Consider the following 16,422-nt stretch of genomic DNA (forward strand, 5'->3'; position numbering starts at 1 on the left):
ACTCTGCTATGTTTAACACAATGTACTCCTTCCATAGTATACTGTAGGTAGTCCCAAACAGTAGGTTCATTACTGTAGGTTGTCTGCAGCTAATTAGGAGTTTATCCCCCACTAGGTTCTGTACTTGTGAAAGATTCAAGCGATCTCTTCCAAGATGACATCACGCGACAAGGAAAAGTGTGTGTGTGTTCGTGTGTGTGTGATTCAAGAGCAGTGAAAATTAACAGGATTATTCTTGCAGGGGCGAAAATGTGCCCTGAGTTAACTTTACGATCAGTCTCCCACCCAACCCCCCTATAGACTGTTAACTCCTATAAACTTCCCACTCTACAGAAGAGAAATCTTATCTAAATAACATGAACATACTGTCCTGAGAGAGAACTCACCACCCCTTCTCTTCTTTCTCTCTCTCTCTCTCTCTCTCTTTCTCTCTCTCTTCCTCTCTCTCTCTCTTCCTCTCTCTCTCTCTCTCTTCCTCTCTCTCTCTCTCTCTCTCTCCCTCTCCCTATTTCCTCCTCCCTCTTTCCCACTCTCTCTCCTTTTCTCCCCCTCTCTCTCTCTTTATCTCTCTCTTTATGTCACAGCCCTGCACCACAACTTGGTTGACCAGCGTTTTGATGAGCACCATGTTTTCTTTTGTCTCCTCTATCACTCCTCTCCTACCTCATCTTTTTTCCTTTCCTACTCTGCTGCCTCTTTCCTTTCTTCTCTCTCTTCTATCTCTTCTTTTCCATCTGCTGTCCAGTGTGACTCTCAGTCTCTGGAGAGAAAGACCACATGGAGAACAGATATCGCCCATTGTGGTCTTTTTCGTGTACGTATGTGTTTTCGGTGCAGATAGCGTTGGAGACTAGCAGCCGTTCACCCAGGGCCTTTCTTTAACAGCATGCTGTAATCTAATTGGCAGCTCATAAAATTAATGTTCAACTGATGAGTCAAATAATAATATCTTAAAACATTCCTATACTACACGCACATAAAAAAATACACACATCACACGCATACACACATTACGCACATACACACATCACACACACCGCATTCTTACACTAGCCAGCTCTTGGTTGGCTTATTATGACATGTATCTGATAAATAATGTCGTGCTGTAATGTGTTCCATTGAGAATGTAGGTTATGGTGTCTGAAAACCACACCATAACATTCCCCCTAAATCGTGCAGTATCTTACCTGACAAGAACCAGACAAGACAAAGAGCTTCTGGGTCATGGTACATAGCTACATCACCAGAGAAACCTAGAGAGAGGTAGAGATAGAGAATGGGTCAGCAAACAAACAACGTTTAAGGACACGCACATGCCGACGCCCACGCCCACACCATCCAGTTAGTCTTGGTCACATGTTTCACAAATTGGACAAGGAGAAAAAGAGACAAAAGGAAAATGAATGAACGGTAAAGACAGAGAGTAACAGATCTCTACCCTGATGTAGCCTGTTAGCGTGTGACCGAGAGACTAATCATGACCTGAACTTACAGCCCAAAGGTCACCTGCTACATCATCTTTCACTCTCCTCCCCTTTCTCTATCTCTACGCTCTTTCTCTCTCCTCCTGCTCACCCTCTCTCTCCTATCTATCCCCTCTAACCTTTCCTCCTTAAGCTGTGACTATGTTACACACACAAGAGACAATAGATATTCCATTCTTGTCAAATGTGTGCTCTGCTCACACCTACAGTACTTGCAATGCATAAAACACTTAAGCTCAGCACAGCGCAGGGGACACCAAGAGACACGAGCGCAACTAAAAAAATTTTTTTTCGTTTATAATCAGCTTCACACTGCACTTGCACAGAACCTAACAAAATGTGGAACCAGTTTCTCTCCCATCCCTCTCCAACAGGCAGGGTTGTTGATAATGACACGCACCCTGCAGAGAGAGGACATGCAGGATCGATGGACCACAGTAATCACCCCTCTACACTGTGTGTGTGTTTATCTGTATCTCTTGTCTGTCCAAAAGCTCCAACCATTGGTGTGAGAGAGCTACAGACCTCTCATTACAGGGTCACACACGAGCAGAGCCTTTTTCTGTTTCCCTTACTTTCTGTGTGGATCTCTCTATACTTGACTCCATCTCTCTATGAAGCGTATACATAAACGGTGCACACCATGCAGGACTTTTCACAGAAAACATTAAGATGCCGTGCCTGCTTGTGTGCGCGTGTGTATGTGTGCGTGGGTAAGCATGTGTGTAAGTTTGGTTTTCCAGAAACACTCCTCACACTCCTACCTATGTGTTGGGTAAGATGGACAGTTCATTTGTTATTTACAGAGTGTGTTTTAGGGTAGGAAGAATTGTTGTTCCGTAAATAGAGAGGTACAACTAAACACACACCAGCACCCTACACACAGGCCTAAGATGATTCAACAAAACCCTGGTCTAAAGACTACTAAAAGTACTAGGAGTATATTATGTATATACTCCTAGTATATATACAGTGTACATCATTAGAAAACCCTTTTGCAATTATGTTAGCACAGCTGAAAACTGTTGTCCTAATTAAAGAAGCAATAAAACTGGCCTTCTTTAGACTAGTTGAGTATCTGGACCATCAGCATTTGTAGGTTCGATTACAGGCTCAAAATGGCCAGAAACAAAGTATTTTCTTCTGAAACTCGTCAGTCTATTATTGTTCTGAGAAATGATTGCCAAGAAACTAAAGATCTGGTACAACTCTGTATACTACTCCCTTAACAGAACAGTGCAAACTGCTTTTCTTTCAAAAAGGACATTTCCAAGTGACTCCAAACTATTGAGTTACACCCCCTCTTTGCACTCAAAACAGCTTCAATTTGTCGGGGCATGGACTCGACAAGATGTCAAAGGCGTTCCACAGAGATGCTGGCCCATATTGACTCCAATGCTTCCCACGGTTGTGTCAAGTTGGCTGGACGTTCTTTGGGTGGTGGACCATTCTTGATACACACAGGAAACTGTTGAGCGTAAAACAACCAGCAGCGTTGCAGTTCTTGACACACTCAAATGGGCGCACCTGGCACCTACTGCCATACCCTGTTCAAAGGAACTTACATATTTTGTCTTGCCCATTCACTCTCTGATGGCACATGTACACAATCCGTGCCTCAATTGTCTCAATGCTTAAAAATCCATCTTTAACCTGTCTCCTCCCCATAAACTACAATAAGGGATCATACCTTTCACCTGGATTCGCCTGGTTAGTCTAGCTCATAGAAAAAGCAGGTGTTACTAATTTTTTGTACATTCCAGACCATCCTGTCCTGTTCTGTCCCTAACAGCTCTATTCAGAATCGAGATAATTGCACTGATCTCAGTCATTCAGGTAAATCATTCATCGATGTCAATGGGAGACTTGGGAGGAGGAATGGGAGGAAATGTGGGTTAAGTGCATGGATCTCAAGTCAGAATATTGTGTCCTAACCATGTTGCGATTGCAAAAATCTGCCAGAAATGTAGTAGTGTATCAAATAAAACGTTATTGGTCACATACACGTGTTTAGCAGATGTTATTGCGTGTGTAGCTCCAACAGTGCAGTACTATCTAACAAATAATAGCTAACAATTTCACAACATATACCCAATACACAAAAATGTAAGTAAAGGAATGGAATTAAGAATATATACATTTATGGACAAGCAATGTCAGAGTGGAATGGAGTTAAAGTTACTAGTCTTCCATTTATTAAAGTGGCCAGTGATTTCAAGTCCATGTATATAGGCAGCAGCCTCTAATGTGCTAGTGATTTAACAGTCTGATGGCCTTGAGATAGAATCTGTTTTTCAGTCTCTCTGTCCCAGCTTTGATGCACAAGTACTGACCACGCCTTCTGGATGATAGCAGGGTGAACAGGGAGTGGCTCGGGTGGTTGTTGTCCTTGATGATCTGTTTGGCCTTCCTGTGACATCGGGTGCTCTAGGCGTCCTGTAGGGCAGGTAATTTGGTGATGAATTGTGCAGACCGCACCACCCTCTGGAGAGCCCTGCGGTTGCAGGCAGTGCAATTGCCGTACCAGCCCGACAGGATGCTCTCAATTGAGCATCTGTAAAGGTTTGTGAGGATTTTAGGTGCCAAGCAAAATTTCTTCAGCCTCCATCTTCACCACACTATCTGTGTGGGTGGACCATTTCAGTTTGTCAGTGATGTGTACGCCGAGGAACTTGAAGCCTTCCTCCTTCTCCAGTGCGGTCCCGTCGATGTGGATAGGGGGGGGTGCTCCCTCTGCTGCAAAGATCATTGTGTTGTTTCGGATCATGTCCAGGTGTGTCTGTTAAAATATGTGTTCTGTTTAGACTTTGGACAACCAAGTGAGGGTCTAGTATTTATTGAATAGATCTAATAAACAACATGATGAAGGCAATAGTTCTACTATTAGCAATAAATTAGCTTTTTTACATTTTTATTACATTGTCTTCCAAGTGTTACTCAATTTCCTCCTTCAGTTTACTTCTCAATTCATGCACCTTGGTTGGAAAGCTTGGTAGCGGCAGTGATCCCTTCCCTTTGCAGCAGATCTGTTCAACTCAAGGCTGGCTGTTGCTTCAGACAATGAGAGATCTGACAGAGCTAGTGACTCGATGATAGATACTGCTGCTACCAATGCACTAGAGGTAGTGTGGTATCAGATTAGTCTAATACGAGTTAATACCTATAATGTGCATCTTTTATCACCATTAATCCATCCTAGTCAATAATCAATCATGTGTTCTCTGGTCCTTAATGACCTGCTGACCCCTACACAGAGCAGGGCTAATTAGAGTAACGATCAGGCCTTACGGTCAGCGCCCTGCGGGTCACAGGTCATAGCCAGAGAATTAGAACTTCTAGAATGGAATCAGCTCTAACATTCATTTGCCCAATAAAAGTATATTTAGTGTTATGGTTGTTTTGAATGAGAATGTCTGTTCTATGATTAGTAATTATATGGTTGGGTAACAATGGATGCCAATGTGTACATAGTTATTGTTTTCTTCTCCATACTAGTTCAGCACCATAAAGGGGTTACTGTGAATTTGACAGTAGCTTACAATCAGCTCAGTGGCAAGTAAAGTTCTGTATTTCATATTACAGTACACCTACTGTAATATAAATACGGTATCAAAACAAGCACTGCTTAATGACACACAGTACATTACCGGGTGTGATTTGGGGTGGAAATTCTATGTTTTGTTATCTATGATTTTGTATTTCTATGTTTTAGCCGGGTATGGTTCTCAAATCAGGGACAGCTGTCCAGTCAGGAGACTCCAGAGACGGCCTCCAGCCCGGGGCCCCCAGAGACGAGGGTGCCCAGCCCGGGGCCCCCAGCGACAAGGGTGCCCATCCCGGGGCCCCCAGCGATGAGGGTCCCATCCCGGGGCCCGCAGCGACGAGGGTACTCATCCCGGGGCCCCCAGCGACGAGGGTCCCAGCCCAGGGCCAGCAGCGACAAGGGTACTCATCCCGGGGCCCCCAGCGACGAGGGTGCCCATCCCGGGGCCCCCAGTGACGAGGGTGCCCAGTCCCTGCTCCACCTCTGGCTCACCCCGCTTTGGTGACGCCTCTGATGTGGGGAACCTCACCGCCGCCCCCGGACTGGGCACCCTCGTTGCGGGCCCCGGACTATGACCCGTCTCTGTAGTAGCACTTTGCTTGATGCATAGTGAGGACACTGACTAGGTGAAGGGCTCACTCCTGGGGTGAGAGGGAGGGGTGCTGGCGGCTGGAGAGATCATTGTTGGCTATTACTCCAAGAAGAGTTGCCTGCTAGTGCCGCTGACTGTGTGTATGTGTGTCCTGCATTTCTGCTAGGCTTAATGTGTCTCTGTAACATTCACACCACTCTGTCGAAGAAACAGAGTAACTACAAACCACTGCTGCTACATGTAGGTCACCACATAACAACACACAAACATACACACACACACACATACAGATGCAGACGCACGCACGCACACACACACATTGCCATTACCCTTAGTATTTATCTATTTATTATAACCTGGGTGGTTCGAGCCCTGAATGTTGATTGGCTGACATCCGTGGTATATCAGACCGTATACCAAGGGTATCACAAAGCATTTATTTTTACTGTTCTAATTACGTTGGTAAACATTTTATAACAGCAATAAGGCATCTTAGGGGGTTGGGGTATATGGCAAATATACCACAGCTAAGGGCTGTGTCCAGGCACTCCGCGTAGAAGGTACTGGCACTGACCTGTATATACAACCACTCCAGTACCCCTGCACATTGAATAAGGTACTGGCACTGACCTGTATATACTACCACTCCAGTACCCCTGCATATTGAATAAGGTACTGGTACTGACCTGTATATACTACCACTCCAGTACCCCTGCACATTGAATAAGGTACTGACACTGTCCTGTATATACAACCCCTCCAGTACCCCTGCATATTGAATAAGGTACTGGTACTGACCTGTATATACTACCATTCCAGTACCCCTGCATATTGAATAAGGTACTGGTACTGACCTGTATATACTACCACTCCAGTACCCCTGCATATTGAATAAGGTACTGGTACTGACCTGTATATACTACCACTCCAGTACCCCTGCATATTGAATAAGGTACTGGTACTGACCTGTATTTTCAACCACTCCAGTATCCCTGCATATTGAATAAGGTACTGGCACTGACCTGTGAAGGGTTCCCTTCATCTAGTCAGTGTCCTCACTATGCATCAAGCAAAGTGCTACTACAGTGACGGGTCATAGTGGTGTATAGACACCCCAGCTTAAAATATACAGTCTGTGAATTCCACAGATTATTTATGTAGGCCTATTTTGTCTTGCACTTGTATTGGAAAAAACAATGTACTTATTGGCACCCACGTTCCCTAAGCGTATAATTACTCATCATAGAATAGACATTAATTCGAAACAACCATAACACTAAACAGGCCTTTATTGCAACACAATATTGGGTACATGGATGTTAGAGCTGATTCCATTAAATTAGTTCTAATTCTCTGGCTATGACCTGTGACCCGCAGGGCACTGAATGTGCGGCCTGATCTTTACTCTAACAAGCCCTGCTCTGTGTAGGGGTCAGCAGGGCGTTAAGGACCACAGAACACATGATTGAGTCTTGATTAGGATGGATCAATGGTGATGAATGATGCACATTATAACTCTTAACCCTTATTAGACTCATCTAATAACATATAACCTCTAGTGCAGTACAGGCAACTTTGATGGGGGTGGGCGCCACAAAACATCGGAACTCATTATGAGGGTCCGCAGATGCTCGCGGGTCTGCGTATACACATCCATACCCCCCCCCACACACACACACACACACACACACACACACACACACATTGCGAGGAAAATATTTTAGTGGCTCCCTTCTTGACAGCGGAGATAATTCAATTTTCTTTTATTCTATGCAATTCTACACATTTTGCCTTGGGTTGTAGAGAACATGTTGCTATTTTAAAACAAGTTTACTGCGATTCTGTACATTTTGAAATGGGGCGGAGAGAAGATTCAGCAATTTTATAATACATTTCATGCCATTCTTCTCATTTTGCTGTCGGCAGAGAGGAAAATTAGCTGTTTTACAGTATATTTCCTACAATTCTACAACACATTTTGCCATAGGGTGGAGAGAAATGCTTGCAGTTTTTAATATGCAGTGCCTTCGGAAAGTATTCATACCCCTTGACTTTTTCCACATTTTGTTATGTTATATTTACATAAGTATTCAGACCCTTTACTCAGTACTTAGTTGAAGCACCTTTGGCAGCGTTTACAGCCTCAAATCTTCTTGGGTATGACACTACAAGCTCGGCACACCTGCATTTGGGGAGTTTCTCCCATACTTCTCTGAAGATCCTTTCAAACACTGCACAGCTTTTATTCAGATCTCTCCAGAGATGTTCGATCAGGTTCAAGGCCGGGCTCAGGCTGGGCCACTCAAGGATATTCAGAGACTTGTCCCGAAGCCACTCCTGCACTGTCTTGGCTGAGTGCTTAGGGTCGTTGTCCTATCGGAAGATAAACCTTTGCCCCAGTCTGAAGTCCTGAGTGCTCTGGAGCAGGTTTTCATCAAGGACCTCTCTGTACTTTGCTCCGTTCAACTTTCCCTCGATCCTGACTAGTCTCCCAGTCCCTGCCGCTGATAAACATCCCAAAGCATGATGCTGCCACCACCATGCTTCACTGTAGGGATGGTGCCAGGTTTCCTCCAGATGTGACGCTTGGCATTCAGGCCAAAGAGTTCAATCTTGGTTTCATCAGACCAGAGAATATTTTTTCTCATGGCCTGAGAGTCCTTTAGGTGCCTTTTAACAAACTCCAAGTGGGCTGTCATGTGTATTTTACTGAGGAGTGGCTTCTGTCTGGACACTCTACCATATTGGCCTGATTGGTGGAGTGCTGCAGAGATGGTTGTCCTTCTGGAAAGTTCTCCCATCTCCACAGAGGAACTCTGTCAGAGTAACCATCAGGTTCTTGGTCACCTCATTGACCAAGGTCCTTCTCCCATGATTGCTCAGTTTGGCTGGGCGGCCAGCTCAAAGGATGATTATTGGTGGCTCCAAACTTTTTCCATTTAAGAATGATGGAGGCCACTTTGTTCTTGGGGACCTTCAATGCTGCAGAAATGCTTTGGTACGCTTCCTCAGACCTGTGCCTCGACACAATCCTGTCTCGGAGCGGAGCCAGCCTATAGGGAGGAGGTCAGAGACCTGGCAGTGTGGTGCCAGGATAAAAACCTCTCCCTCAACGTGATCAAGACAAAGGAGTTGATTGTTGACTACAGGAAAAGAATGACCGAGCACAGCCCCATACTCATCGATGGAGCTGTAGTGGTGCAGGTTGAGAGCTTCATGTTCCTTGGTATCCACATCACCAACGAACTATTATGGTCCAAACACACCAAAACTTTCTTGAAGAGGGCAGTCTCCCCCCTCTTTTCAGTCTCCCCCCTCAGGAGACTGTATAAATTTGACTTAACTTTGATTTGAACTCCGCTTGGTTGCGAATGACCTGCATTTCCTACTACACTACCAGGTCTGTGGGCATGACAGAGATTGGCCACAATTTAATGGCAAGAATACAGTTCTGCACTTTTCTAAATCAAGTCAATAATTGTCTGATTACCAGACAACACCAACGTATAAATGCAGTGCTCAGGGACACTTGATGTAAAGTGAGCAAAATGCTTTGGGGATTTGAACTTGTACGTTTTTAGGCAGAAGTGCATTAATGTTTCCGCAGTGCCATCAGGTACGTCATTATTACCAAGAACATATATCCACATGCTCAAAATTAGGGTACGGTTAGGGTACAATGTTGTTCCTTGGAAAAAAAGGTCAAATAAACACATAATGTATCTTCAGAGGTACACATACAGTAGGAAGTCACATGGTACTGGTCAGGTCCTCCAGGGTGCATGTACGGATAGACTATTATAATGGTACATTTTTCTATCCAATATTTTGCATGTAATGTACAATCATCACTGCGCTTTGAAATGTAGGTGGGGGCAATGTACCGGTAGGGTTCAGTAGCATATTTGGAGGCATGGTCTAATACATGTGTATTTGTGCCAAGCGTCAGTGGAGGTGTTGTACCAGTTTAAGTGGTTGATGTTATCAAAGTTTGAGCAACTGTTTTAATATGGTAAGTTTTACATTCGTAAGTGAATTTGACGTTAATGAGCAGAACTGTTGAGATGTTACTGTGCATTTCACAGTAACTCAATGGAAGTTAGTTTCCTGGAAGTTGTGAATTCTGTGTTACTGAATTGGCCACCAGTTGTCAGTATGTTATTGTAAAATTAACAGTAACTTAATAGCCAGTACCTGCTACTAACTCACTGGCAACTGACTGCCAACAGCATAACTGGCAACCTAACTGTTAGTAAGTTGTTGTAAAATGCACAGTAGCATACTTGCAACTCACTGCCAGTAGCTCAGTATCTTCAATGAACTTTTCTGGTTAAAATAAAGCTTATAACATTAGGTGACAACTATTATGCATTATTTGTGGTGACTACACTTGGGACCCAGCCTCACTTGTCATCAACCTCTAGGTTGGCAGCAAACTAACCTTCCTACCACACCATCAGGTGAGCATGACAAAGATCAGCCACAGTAAGTTCCTGTGAATTTTATAATAACAAGCAATTCCTGGTGATCAACTGCCATTAAGTCACAGGAAAATGTACAGTTATCTTAACAGTGAAGCTCTTGATTGTCACAACCTCTTACAAAGACTGTATAACTGGGAGTGGACAAACAAGGTGCTCAATCTACATCAACATAATGATAAAACCACATCAACTGGTACAACACTTCCACTAACGGTTGGCACAATTTGTTTTTACAACAAAGACCAGCTTGGTCTGCCAGCATTACCAGCTAGACCATACTGGTCAGACCAGCTTGACCAGCATCCAACTGGCACTGACCAACATAGACCAGCATGAACCAGCTTGAAATGTATGCTAATCTATACTGTTTTTTTCCCTTAGCTTTTTTGCTATTTCCCTTTTCACCTACTCATTGCTTCTGAAGAGCAACAGATGTTACATGCCCTGTGTCCGGTGCGAGCTTACATTACGTATGTATGTTGAATGGACCTGGGATATCCGGTTATGCCTTTCTTCTTTTTTGCTATGGATATCCGGTTATGCTTTTTGTCTGTTTTGTAATCCAGCTCGTGTCAGGGCGCTCTCTAAGCAGCGTCTCTCCCACTGTGGATTGTGGAGGCTATCTCCCTGGCATATAGCAGTGAGAAGAAAGGGTTACTTATCACTCCACTAGGGGTCTGGCAGAGTCTGGAGTGTTGTTTAAAGGGGAATGGAATCACTTTAGGAAGTAAATTTAGGCAAAGAGATGTATTCAATCCAATAATACAATAAACATAAAAACATCTCTATATTTTTATTTCAGCTATGGTCAGTGCCATTTAAATTGCCATAGTAACGACTGATGCCAGTGCATCACTGGCAGGAATCAGCAAATTGTCTGTGGTATTGAGTTTTCGCGCGGAGAGTAAATTGAAGAGAGTGAGGTTAGGTGCGGACAACGAAGATGGCAACAACAAGTAATAATTCAAACATGAAATGTATGGCACCAGGCTGTATGAACTGGCTCAAAACAAATCCCTCAGTTTGAGTCTTTTTTTTTTACAGGGACATTAATCCACAACAGTAAACTACCATCGGCTGCCCAAGGACCCACAACTTGTGAAGAAGTGGCTCCATGTCCCGAAGAGAAAGGATGGCCCAGCTCGAGCTACGTTGAAGCACTCTGGTTGCGCCTCCATTTGAGATTCCGAGGGTTTTGGTATAGGGGTTACTGACCTACCATCATCATCATAGGTGACTTTGGAGTCAAGCAAAAGCAACTGAACGGAGGAGGCAACGCGAGTCAATGCAATGGAGCCTGAGGTAACGTTAACCGGTCATGACTTTTGTTGAATAGGCTAACGTTATACACTGGACAACTTTGTTGCAACTCTAGTTGAAGGTAACTAGCTAATTATGTCTGAAGTGTTTTGGGTAACACCGTTAGCAAGCAACAACTGAAACTACAACATATTTTCTCTGTGTACCTTTGTTATTAGGTGGTTGCAGTAGCTAGCTCCCACCTTAGTCAAGTTACTGTAATACATTGTTGACAGACTTGTTTTTATAATGTTTTGCTGGTTCCACCTCATTTAGCTAAACTCAAGTTGACATAGCTAATGTTTCCTGAAAAATGTCCCTTTATTTGCTGTGTGTGTGTGTGTGTGTGTGTGTGTGTGTGTGTGTTGACAAAGCATACAAGTCTGATAACATGTTAATGGCAATTCATGTATTTGGTTTCAGTTGTCTTAACAAAATGTTTGTTTGGTTTCAGGATGACATCTTCATCCCTGAAGAAAATGTCATTGTGGAGGAAGTACATGCAAATCCATGTTGTTTCTAAGACTATTGTTTATTTAAAGTATATGCAGTGATTCTTGAATATAACTATAGCCAAATACAGTATATTGTTATTTTTACTGATGCTCTTTAATTACTTATTACTTTTTATCTCTTATTCTAATCCGTCATTTTTTTTAAACTGCACTGTTGGTTAGGGGCTTGTAAGTAAGCATTTCACTGTAAGATCTACACCTGTTGTATTCGGAGCATGTGAATAATACAATAATATAATCCATCTGATATGAAACTGACCCCTTGGTGCAAGAGTGTTCCTGTGCTGCGGTGGAGCAGAGGTCCACCGGGACCATCACTAAAGAACTTGGGCCCCAGCTAGATTGCGCTCTGTACCATCAGTATACAACAAAGTCCTGCCCATATACGCCACAGATGGAGCTGACCGAGAGTGCGATCAGTAAAGACCATAACTTGCTGTATCACTAATCACTATCACCACAGTGTGGTGTTCCTAAAATGGAGAAGGTGCAGGTCATTCAACTGCGAATTCAAAGATACACCCATCCATAAAGGGAATAGGAGTGGAATTGTTTATCCACCGATTTTTTTTACCAGTTTCAAAAGATGTGCTACCTTGTCCCGGTCCTGCTGTTTTGACTCTCTCTCTCTCTCTCTCTCAACCTACGAATGCTCAGCTATAAAAAGCCAACTGGCATTTGCACCTGAAGTGTTGTACTGTTGCACCCTCTATAACCACTGTGGTTATTATGTTGGTGTAAAAAGGGCTTTTGTAAAATACATTTGAGTGATTGATTGTTTGCTGTGCTGGATGCTGTGTATTCACTAACTGTTTGCTGTGCTGGATGCTGTGTATTCACTAACTGTTTGCTGTGCTGGATGCTGTGTATTCACTAACTGTTTGCTGTGCTGGATGCTGTGTATTCACTAACTGTTTGCTGTGCTGGATGCTGTGTATTCACTAACTGTTTGCTGTGCTGGATGCTGTGTATTCACTAACTGTTTGCTGTGCTGGATGCTGTGTATTCACTAACTGTTTGCTGTGCTGGATGCTGTGTATTCACTAACTGTTTGCTGTGCTGGATGCTGTGTATTCACTAACTGTTTGCTGTGCTGGATGCTGTGTATTCACTAACTGTTTGCTGTGCTGGATGCTGTGTATTCACTAACTGTTTGCTGTGCTGGATGCTGTGTATTCACTAACTGTTTGAGTGATGGGATATTTTTGATAGTATCTGTAACATATTTTGGTGTGTATTTAATCTGCATCTTCACTTCTTAAAGTGGCAATCAGCAGTAGAAACAAATAACAAAGTATCTCCCTGCTCCTCTTTCGGTAAAAAGCTGAGTGATGGGGCTGGAGAAATATAACCAATCTCAAATTCATAGACAGAGCTATAGATGCAACAACTGACCATTCATGAAATCAAACTTGTAATCCTGTTTCTATGATCTACCACTACCATGTACCTAGTTCACTTTGGATAAAGGCGTCTGCTAAATGGCATATTAAAGCCTACTTTGATTCTGCCAACTAGCTTCCCAATGTAGTTACCATTCCTTTCCAATAGATGGCAGCCAAAGCTAGTTGAAGTCACTACTCTAGCGACAGGAACACGGGATTAGTGTGCGTTGAAAGTAGTTTTATCTTCAAAGCAAGTTTCTGGTTACTCTTGAACCTGTTGTTATAACATTAGTGGACAAGCTAACTAAGGTGATTGGCGAGTGTGCTCCCGATACACTGCATCTCAGTGCAAGAGGCATCACTACAGTCCCTGGTTCATATCCAACCGTAATTGGGAGTCCCATAGGGTTCTGCACACTTGGCCCAGTGCCATCTGGGTTTGTCCAGGGTAGGCTGTCATTGTAAATAACAATTTGTTATTAACTGACTTTCCTAGTTAAATAAAGGTTATATGTAAACTAAGACTATTTTTACATAAGGCGCAGGCATTACTGTAGGTCTATGTCTTACAGCAGGCTAGATTTACCAAATTAACTGGTTTTATTCAAACTCAAACCCTATGTAAATGCCTTTGCTTCTGGGTATGCTGCCTTGTGGAAGAGAGACGACACACACAGGGAGGAAACACTGTACACCTCGTCCAATTCCATAGGGTGAACTGGCGATAAACTGCCAGCCTGTATGCTCTGCAAACAAAATCATAAGAAAAGTTAGTCTGATACCGAAACTAAATCACAATGTATTTATACTGAGCCCCATTGTTGGTTAGAATAAGATTTCATGAATCATGATGCTGTCTACAATTCAAATACCGGTCATCTAATCAAAAGGTGAATGTGTTACCAACGCGCCAAACATACACACATACACACATACATGCATACATTGATCACCTACCCACTACTGATATTAACCATAAACAATGTATAATCAAGCAAAATTTCACCAATTATTTAACTGGCGAATCAGCTGCTGACTTCTGCCAAGAAGTCTCTCATAAGGATTAGTGACATATTCCCTGATGGAGGGAAGGTACAACACCTGTTTGGCCCCTCACATCAACATCACAGGCGGTATTCTCCTTGGCCAGACAGAGGGGGGAATATATTCTGGCATGACAGATCCACCCTTGACAGGACTATGCTGGAATGTCACCACAGGCCTCCTCCATTGCCTGGGGAAGGGCCATACGTACATGGGGTTTGCAATTATACACCTTCCACCGCCATGCTGAAAACAACTCCTCAATGGGGTTTAGGAATGAGGAATATGGTGGGAGATAGAATTGTAAACCTGGGATGGTCATGGAAACAGTTGCGGACCTGAGCATCTGATAGAAACTCACGTTGTCCCAAATGAAAACATACATTTGCTGCTCAGGATCACCTGGCCCTCTCTGCTCTGGCTGAAAACGTCATGTAAGGTATTGAGGAAATGAAGGAGATGGGCAGTGTTGTTTGGTCCAAGGGTGGAATGGCGGTGGAGGACCCCATTGTGACTTATAGCTGCCCATATGACAACATTTCACACAACGTGGCCATGTACCTCAATGACGGCGTGTTGACCAATGATTTTCCTTTCTCTCCTCCTCTTCTTTGCTAAATTGAAATCAGCCTCATCTATGAATATGAGTTCCTGGGGGAAGGGACTTGCATCTAACTTCTTGAGTACTGTAATTGCTGTATAGTAAAGTTCACTTGCAACATATATGAGTCTCTAATGTTTTAAGAGTGTAATACTAGTATATTACTTTCTTCCACGTATTCATACCGTTTCTTCTTCACTCTTTGTGAATTCATTTCAAATGGGATTCTGTAGATTTGCTTCATCCGAAAATGGTGTTTCTTAAGGATGCGGGCTATGGTTGATAAACTCAATCTGATATTATGGAAGATTGCAGGGTTTTCAATAATCTGTTGGATTTCCTGCAGTTTTATGGCATTATTTTCAAATACCATTTGCCCAATGGCAGCCTCCTGTTGGTCTGTAAATAGACGTGTTGGTAGTCGTTCAGTTCTACAAAAACAAAATAGCATGCGGTACAGAAAACACTACAGTAATACAATATACAGGATGAGAATGTTACAAAGTAGTATAGCTCCCAATTTCTTACATACAGTAATACATTAAACATTTACTTTGTTTCCCCTTACAGTATATATTGGAATCTACATCCATTACTGTGCTTTATGTTGCACTACTGTCAAGTTGTACAGTGCCTTGCAAAAGTATTCACCCCCTTGGCTTTTTCCTATTTTGTTGCATTACAACCAGTATAATTTAAATAGATTTTTATTTGGATTTCATGTAATGGACATACACAAAATAGTCCTAATGGGTGAAGTGAAATTTAAAAAATGACTTTTTACAAATAATAAAAAATGAAATAAAAGTGGCACATGTATATATGTATTCACCTTTGTAATGAAGCCCCTAAATAATATCTGGTGCTACCAATTACCTTCAGAAGTCACATAATTCATTAAATAAAGTCCACCTGTGTGCTATCTAAGTGTCACATGATCTGTCACATGATCTCACTATATATACACACACCTGTTCTGAAAGGCCCCAGAGGGGCACCACCAAGCAAGCGGCACCATGAAGACCAAGGGGCTCTCCAAACAGGTCATGGACAAAGTTGTGGAGAAGTACAGATCAGGGTTGGGTTATAAAAAATATCAGAAACGTTGAACTTCCCACGGTGCACCATTAAATCCATTATTAAAAAATTGAAAGAATATGGCACCACAACAAACCTGCCAAACATACAATTCATTAAAATCCAGACGGAAAATATTTACACAAGAAGCAACCTAATATCACACAGTCAAACTCTCGGTCATTTAGTAAGTTCACCCTTCTGCAATTCTCATTCACCAAGAGAGGGCTGCCCACCAAAACTCAGGGACCAGGCAAGGAGAGCATTAATCAGAGAGGCAACAAAGAGACCAAAGATAACCCTGAAGGAGCTGCAAAGCTCCACAGCGGCGATTGGAGTTTCTGTCCATAGGACCACTTTAAGCCGTACACTCTACGGAGCTGGGCTTTACGGAAGA

The 16,422-nt window shown here is 43.0% G+C and overlaps 1 protein-coding gene across 1 annotated transcript in view; it reads right to left on the minus strand.

The window, feature by feature from the left end:
* grm3 (glutamate receptor, metabotropic 3) overlaps positions 1-16,422 on the minus strand; it is a 59,035-nt gene that overhangs the window by 30,597 nt on the left and 12,016 nt on the right. The window contains exon 2 of the mRNA XM_031822835.1: positions 1,188-1,253. The gene's annotated coding sequence lies outside the window, so the exon portion shown is untranslated. The remainder of the gene's footprint in view (positions 1-1,187; positions 1,254-16,422) is intronic.

The sequence above is a fragment of the Oncorhynchus kisutch genome, linkage group LG4 (genome assembly GCF_002021735.2).
Source record: "Oncorhynchus kisutch isolate 150728-3 linkage group LG4, Okis_V2, whole genome shotgun sequence".
NCBI classification, from domain to species: domain Eukaryota; kingdom Metazoa; phylum Chordata; class Actinopteri; order Salmoniformes; family Salmonidae; genus Oncorhynchus; species Oncorhynchus kisutch.